The following is an 8,158-nucleotide window of genomic DNA, read 5'->3' as shown; positions in this document are numbered from 1 at the left end:
CACCTGTGGTCCCAGCTACTCAGGAGGCTGAGATGGGAGGATGGCTTGAGTTCAGGAGGCATAGATTGCAGTGAGCTGAGATAGCATCATTGCACTCCAGCTTGGGTGACAGGTCCAGACTGTGCCTCAAATAATAATAATAATAGTAATAAACTTGGTCTGTACCACAGGTATTTTGAGATGCATTTTCCTAGAAGGTACTGAAACCATTATTACAATAGTTATAGAAACAAAATACAAAAATTGCCATGAAAGAGAAGAGAAGTTCTCTCGTGGTCACCAGTGGAGGAGTTTGGCATAGTTAGACATCAGGAACAACTTTCCACCAAAAGTGATATCTAAACTGAGATTTGAAAAGTAGTAAATAGAATTAACAGGCTAAAGTAAAGGAATAGCATTTCGGGAGGAGGGAACAGCATGTGCAAAGGCCTGTGGTGGGAGAAACATGGCAATTATTTCTCAATGCTGCCTTCTAAGGTGAAGTTCTTGTGGTCTTCTCATGGGAGTCTCTCCCTCAGATCTTATTTCATTACAGGTAGTGGGTACCTGTAATGGTGGTACCAATTCTCATAAACTTGGCCTTTTTGTTTTATGAGATGAGTATTAGAGCTAACAAAAAAATAGAAAATAATGAAAAGTTGCCAGAGATAAGTTTATTGATAGTTCCAGGCAGGGGCAGCAGCCACCCAATGAAAGAGTAGGAAACTCAAAAAAGCAAAGAGTAGGAAACTCAAAGAAGGTTATTAAGTGTAGAGGGAATTAATTCTAAATACAGTTCTACTACTGAAGGCATTACAGTTTTTTTTTTTTTAACATGGAATTATTTTTATTATGAGTAATCCTCAAAATATTTAGGTTTAAAAATATGTGAGAGATGTATTTAGTGTTACAGGATGTGCTAAAATATGATTCATCTTCCTACAAGAGACATATCTGAAAGTCAATGGCTTTCCTGAATATGGTAATAAATAAATTACCACTATGATACCCAAGGGAAACATTATTTACAAATGCATAAAAACCCATGAAACAACAATAAATAACTTACGCTTCAATTATACAGGAACTACATGAAGAAAATTATAAAATAATACACAGTAATATTAGTTAAAAAAACTCTAAATAGCTGTAGAGATCATATTATGTTCCTGAATTATAGAATTCATTTCTTTTTTCATTTATTTATAAGTTAATTATAATTTTTATAAATATTTTAATTTTTTACACTGTATGGGGAACATAAAATAATGCTGGAGATTACCTGTAAGAATATACAGGTAACTTTCCTTGCTCCAGCTTTGCGATCAGCAATTTCTTCAAGGAGTTCTTACTTCTAGTGAGAATTATGGTGAAAAACCAAATTCTTGGCATGGGCTGAGTTTTTAATAACTAAAGTGACTGAAAAGTATAGAATCTATCTAAGATGATTTTAAGGGAAAGAAAAGATAAATTTGTAAAACAAATGTAGGGGTGGGATAAAATGATATTTTGATTATGGCCACTGAGTTTAGATGGTGCAACAAACTTTTATGCATATCATAAACGTACAGTAATGAACACATTCAAATATTGGCTCAACAGAAGACAGATTAAAAGTTTAAGTTTTGTTAATAGCAGAGTAGGTAATATCAAGTTAAACTCTCCTACCAATAACAATTACACAATAACAATTGCAAACTCTTTACAAAATATATAATATAGGCCGGGCACAGAGCCTCACGCCTGTAATCCCAGCACTTTGGGAGGCCAAGGCGGGTGGATCACAAGGTCAAGAGATTCAGACCATTCTGACTAACACGGTGAAACCCCGTCTTTATTAAAAAATACAAAAAATTAGCAGGGCGAGGTGGGGGGCGGCTGTGGTCCCGGCTACTCGGGAGGCTGAGGCAGGAGAATGGGGTGAACCCAGGAGGCGGAGCTTGCAGTGAGCCGAGATCGCGCCACTGCACTCCAGCCTGGGCGACAGAGCAAGACTCTGTCTCAGAAAAACAAAAAACAAAAAACAAAAAACAAAAAAACAAAACCCCAAATATATACTACAACTGTTTGGAGGCACCAGTAGGCAACAGAGATTTGGCCAAAAAAAAAAAAAAAAAGGAAAGAATGTGAATATTGAAAAGAAAAAGAAAACTAGGTGAGCTTTACATCAAACTGGATTTTTTCCCCTGAGGGCAATTCTAGAAATAAAATGTACAATATCTGAAATGAAAAGTTCAATGGATGAGCTAACAGCACTCTAGACCCCATAGCAGAAATAATCAGTGGACCCAGAAATGGATGCATGGCAAAGATCTCAATAGAAGCGCAGAAAATAAAACACTGAACAAACTTTATCAAGTATTCAAGATGCGTAGTGTAATATAAATGACCTAATATGTAAATAATTGTAATCTCCTAAAGAGAATGGGATAAATATTTTTGAAGAGATCCTGGCCCCGAGTGCGTGTTCTCAACCTGGGCCACAGCAAGTGCATGATGAGTTGCCCTGCTTGAAGCTCTGCCCAGTAGGGAGATTTCCCCTTGCTCTTGCCTTTCAAGGACATCCTGTGCGTGGCTGTCAAGTTGCTGCAGTCCATCTTCTCCTTACACCTGCATACTGAGCCAGCCTCTCTGTGAGCCAAGTTTGAGCTTTTTCCTTTCCCATCAGCTTGTCCTACAAACCTCCCATGCTGCCTTAGGTTTGAAGGTTTGAGTTGAGGATGGGAGACATGGGGGCCCCGCTATCTGCCAATGCAGACTTATTCATGCCTCTCATCCAGTTCTAGCTCATGATGGAAATTTCCATCTCAGCTACTGAACCTGCCTGACTTTACCATCTAGTGATTCTGAAGAATGCAGCTTGTGGCAGGTAGTTTTGAAGGCATACTTACTTGGTATTCATGGTCAAGCCTTTTATCTCTACTGGGGTCCTGGAGCACACCAGGAGCATTTTTCAATGAACCTATAATTCTCTGCTTCAGATGGAACAACCATACTCAGAACCCCAGGGGCCTGTGTTGTGATTCTCCCACTGGAATTCACCATAAATCCCACACTGATCCTTCTCCTCCAGTGACAATGCTCACATGATAAAGTCCGCTGGATTAAATGGGCCACACGTCAGGGCTGCTTACACACAGCTCAGACTTGCTGCAGGGCCCGTTCCTATTCCTGGCAAAGTCTTCCACTCAAAGCTGGACTCCACCTTTTGTGTAACTTGGCATAAAGCCCAGAGCAGTGCTTCTAAGTGCCGAATACATTGTCTCTAGAACTCAGAGATGCTCACCTATCATTGTGCTTCTTTGTGACAAGTGGATACAAGATGCAGCAGTTTATTCATTTTTTTAAAATTTGATGGAATGTCCTCAAACACCCTTTACCTCTGGACCTTTAAAATTTAAAATTTTGCTTATGTGGTAACCCCCTAACTCTTAACAGTATTTCCTCCCACCTATAGAATGCATTTTTCTTACTAGGCCTCCACTGAGCTCGCCACCTCTCATTCATCCTGCGTGATCAGCATACGATTATTATTAATTTTCTTGACAGGAGAGAGAACGGTTTCAAAGGCTTCTGCGTGAACTTTTCCCCTTAGTTCTAACTATACAGACCAAAGACTCAATGAGGGAGGTTATGCCAACTTCCAGGTGTGTCAATCTCATTACACATTCAAGAACCAAGAAAAGGACCACTGTTTAGATCTGCAGACCCAGGAGCCCCAGAATAAGCTGAATTTGACCAAGACTTCGTTTATTACCCGCCCTCCATCTCTCTCTCTAATGGGGGCCATAATGGTGCTTTTTTTCTATGGGTATCAATGCCAACTCAGACCCTCTATCCAGTAGTGCTCAAAATGTCTGGGCAGGGAATTTCCCTTCTCCAATGTACAGTATATGGCTCTGGTTCCATTTGGGGAAGGATTGGAGGAATCACTACAGGACACATGATCTTCTCTCCTGAGGACACAGCCACCTCTTTCTTTGATCATCAGCTGTGAAAACTGACTCAGGTCCGGGAACTGGGTGATAAGGTTTGGCTGTGTCCCCACCCAAATCTCATCTTGAATTGTAGCCCTAATAATTCCCACGTGTTGCGGGAGGGACCCAGTGGGGCAGTTTCCCCCATACTGTTTTCGTTAGTGAATAGGTCTCATGAGACCTTATGGTTTTATAAGAGGAAACCCCTTTTGCTTGGTTCTCACCTCGGTCTTGTCTGCCACCATGAGGAAGACATGCCTTTTGCCTTCCGCCATGATTGTGAGGCCTCTCCAGTCACGTGAAACTATACCATTAAAACTCTTTTTCTTTATAAATTGCCTGGTCTCGAGCATGTCTCTATCAGCAGTGTGAAAACAGACTAATACACTGGGGAACCTATGACTTCTGATTGAGCAAGCTCCCCCAGTTTCCTGCACCTCTATTTTGCATTCTCCTGATTATATGTGCTGAGCAGCTTCTTTGTAGGCTGCCTGTGCATTTGCTCCTTAGAATGTTGTGTTCCGTTAACCACCTTCACAACTCTCTGCAGATCAACCCCCTTGGTTCCCACAATAACTAGAATAATGGCAAGTCCTGGTTTCTAGCAGTGAAGCATTGTTTTTGGCCTCTTTTGCTTCAGGGCCCCATCACTCCTACTGCTGATATAATGAGCCATGTCCTGTGACTGCTTCTCTGACTGTCAATACCTGCTCTGTTCTGCAGAGGACAGCCACTTGTGAACTCCATAGTGATTCTGGTGCCCCTGTACCCAGGGCATTCGTGATGACCTAGGTGAGTGGTATTGTCTTCTGGGTCATCCCATGAATACATCCTCTGCTGAGTCTTCTGGCTTCATATAATATATCTATTCCAGCATGCCCATTTTCCTTAACCTTTTAGTCCATTCCTCCATGATCTGCCAGGGCAATTCAGGTATTTCAACTTTGTTCTTTGTGGACTATCATTTTTTTCCAGTCTCTTAGGACGTTTTCCTGCCACGAGTTTGCACAATCCCTGTGAATCTTTGCCAGGGAGTTCAATTTTGTATCTCAGGAGCATGCTCCCAAATGAATAAACTCCCCTCATCCAATAATATGTCCCATCTCCTTTAAGTCAGTGCACTCAAAATCCATTCTGTGAGTACCTCCCCATATTCCTGTTTGTACATAACAGCTGATTCTTGCTACTCTTTGGGCATAGTCCCTTTTCTTCCTTGTTATGCTCAGCATATTGGTAGCTAAATTATTCTACCATTTAACCTTAGTTATTGGCCTGGCAACCAGGAGATGAGGTAGGGATATTAATAAAGGTATCCCTGTTGCCCTGTGAGGGAGTAACCTCAGCTTTTCACAACTGTGGGAATGCTGGCTTTTAATAGGGAGAAAGGGCTGGGCACGGTGGCTCATGCCTGTAATCCCAGCACTTTGGGAGACCGAGGCAGGCGGATCATGAGGTCAGGAGATCAAGACCATCCTGGCTAACACGGTGAAACCCTGTCTGTACTAAAAATACATAAAAAGTAGCCAGGCATGGTGGCGGGCGCCTGTAGTCCCAGCTACTCCGGGGACTGAGGCAGGAGAATGGCATGAACCCAGGAGGTGGAGCTTGCAGTGAGCTGAGATTGCGCCACTGCACTCCAGCCTGGGCGACAGAGCAAGACTCTGTCTCAAAAAAATCCCCAAAAAACAAAAAACAAAAGTAATTTTTAAATTTGCAAGTATTTAAGTATTTTTCCATTTATTTTCCTATTACTGATTTATAACTTAATTCCATGTAATCAAGGACCATATATTGTATGATTCCAATTCTTTAAAACGTATCTAGGTTTTTTTCTGACCCAGGACCGGCTATCTTGGTGACTAATCCATAAGTACTTAAGAGAATGTGTATTTTACTATTTTGAGGTGAAGTGCTATGTGACTATCAATCTAATCTAGTTTGTTAATATGTTATACAGTTCTCTTACATCCTTACTAATTTTGTGTTCTTGTCCTATATTATTGAGAGAGAAGTGTTAAACTCTCCAACTATAATGGAGGCCCCAACTACAATTGTGGGTTTGTGGGTTTCTCTTTTCAGTTCTAACCATTTTTATTTCATATATGTTAAATTTCAGATGTTAGGTATGTACCCACTTAGAATTCTTATGTCTTCTTTTTTAAAAACTTTTTTTATTATACTTTAAGTTCTGGGATATATGTGCAGAACGTGCAGGTTTGTTACATAGGTATACATGTGCCATGGTGGTTTGCTGCACCCATCAACCCGCCATCTACATTAGATATTTCTACTAATCCTATCCCTACTCTAGCCCCCTACCCCACCGACAAGCCCCAGTGTGTGATGTTCGCCTCCCTGTGTCCATATGTTCTCATTGTTCAACTCCCATTTATGAGTGAGAACATGCGGTGTTTGGTTTTCTGTTCTTATGTTAGTTTGCTAAGAATGATGGTTTCCAGCTTTATTCATGTCCCTGCAAAGGATAGGAACTCATCCTTTTATGGCTGCATAGTATTTCATGGTGTGTATGTGCCACATTTTCTTTATCCAGTCTATCATTGATGAATATTTGGGTTGGTTCCAAGTCTTTGCTATTGTGAATAGTGCCACAATAAGCATACATGTGCATGTGTCTTTGTAGTAGAATGATTTGTAATCCTTTGGGTATATACCTGGTAATGGGATTGCTGGGTCAAATGGTATTTCTAGTTCTAGATCTTTGAGGAATAGCCACACCGTCTTCCACAATGGTTGAACTAATTGACACTCCTACCAACAGTGTAAAAGCATTCCTATTTCTCCACATCTGCTCCAGCATCTGTTGTTTCCTGACTTTTTAATGATCACCATTCTAATTTTTTTGCATTTCTCTAATGACCAGTGATGATGAGCTTTTTTTTCATATGTTTGTTAACTGCATGAATGTCTTCTTTTGAGACGTGTCTGTTCATATCCTTTGCCCACTTTTCGATGTGGTTTTTTCTTGTAAATTTGTTTAATTTTTTTTTTTTTTTTTTTTTTGTGAGACAGAGTCTCACTCTGTCATCCATGCTGGAGTGCAGTGATACAATCTTGGCTCACTGCAAGCTCCGCCTCTCAGGGTCACACCATTCTTCTGCCTCAGCTAGGACTACAGGCGCCCATGACTGCACCCAGCTAATTTTTTGTATTTTTATAGAAACAGGGTTTCACTGTGTTAGCCAGGACGGTCTGGATCTCCTGACCTCATGATCCGCCCACCTCGGCCTCCCAAAGTGCTGGAATTACAGGCTTGAGCCACCGTGCCTGGCCTAAATTTGTAGATTAGCCCTTTGTCAGATGGATAGATTGTAAAAATTTTCTCCCATTCTGTAGGTTGCCTGTTCACTTTGGTGATAGTTGCTTTGCTGCAGAGAAGCTCTGTAGTTTAATTAGGTCCCATTTGTCAATTTTGGCTTCTGCTACCATTGCTTTCGGTGTTTTAGACATAAAGTCTTTGCCCATGCCTATGTCCTGAATGGTGTTGCCTAGGTTTTCTTCTAGGATTTTTATGGTTTTAGGTCTTACGTTTAAGTCTTTAATCCATCTTGAGTTAATTTTTGTATAATGTGTAAGGAAGTGATTCAGTTTCATTTTTCTGCATATGGCTAGCCAGTTTTCTGAACACCATTTATTAAATAGGGAATCTTGTTTGTGTCAGGTTTGTCAAAGATCAGATGATTGTAGATGTGTGGTGTGACTTCTTTTTTTTTTTTTTTTTTTTTTTTGAGTCCGTGTTTTTCCCTCCTTCTGGGGTGGGGGTGCCGTGGCCGGATCTCAGTCACTGCAAGCTCCGCCTCCCGGGTTTACGCCATTCTCCTGCCTCAGCCTCCCGAGTAGCTGGGACTACAGGTGCCCGCCACCTCGCCCGGCTAGTTTTTGTATTATTTTTAGTAGAGACGGGGTTTCACCGTGTTAGCCAGGATGGTCTCGATCTCCTGACCTCGTGATCCGCCCGTCTCGGCCTCCCAAAGTGCTGGGATTACAGGCTTGAGCCACCCTCTGCTCTGTTCCATTGGTCTATATATCTTTTTCGGTACCAGTACCATGCTGTTTTGGTTACTGTAACCTTGTAGTAAAGTTTGAAGTCAGTTAGTGTGATGCCTTCAGCTTTGTTCTTTTAATATTTGTGCTTAATTTACATTTTATGAAATTATTCACATGGTTGCAATTATTCACATGGC

The sequence above is a fragment of the Papio anubis genome, chromosome 14, assembly GCF_008728515.1.
Source record: "Papio anubis isolate 15944 chromosome 14, Panubis1.0, whole genome shotgun sequence".
Lineage (NCBI taxonomy): Eukaryota > Metazoa > Chordata > Mammalia > Primates > Cercopithecidae > Papio > Papio anubis.
This window is presented reverse-complemented; position numbering follows the sequence as displayed.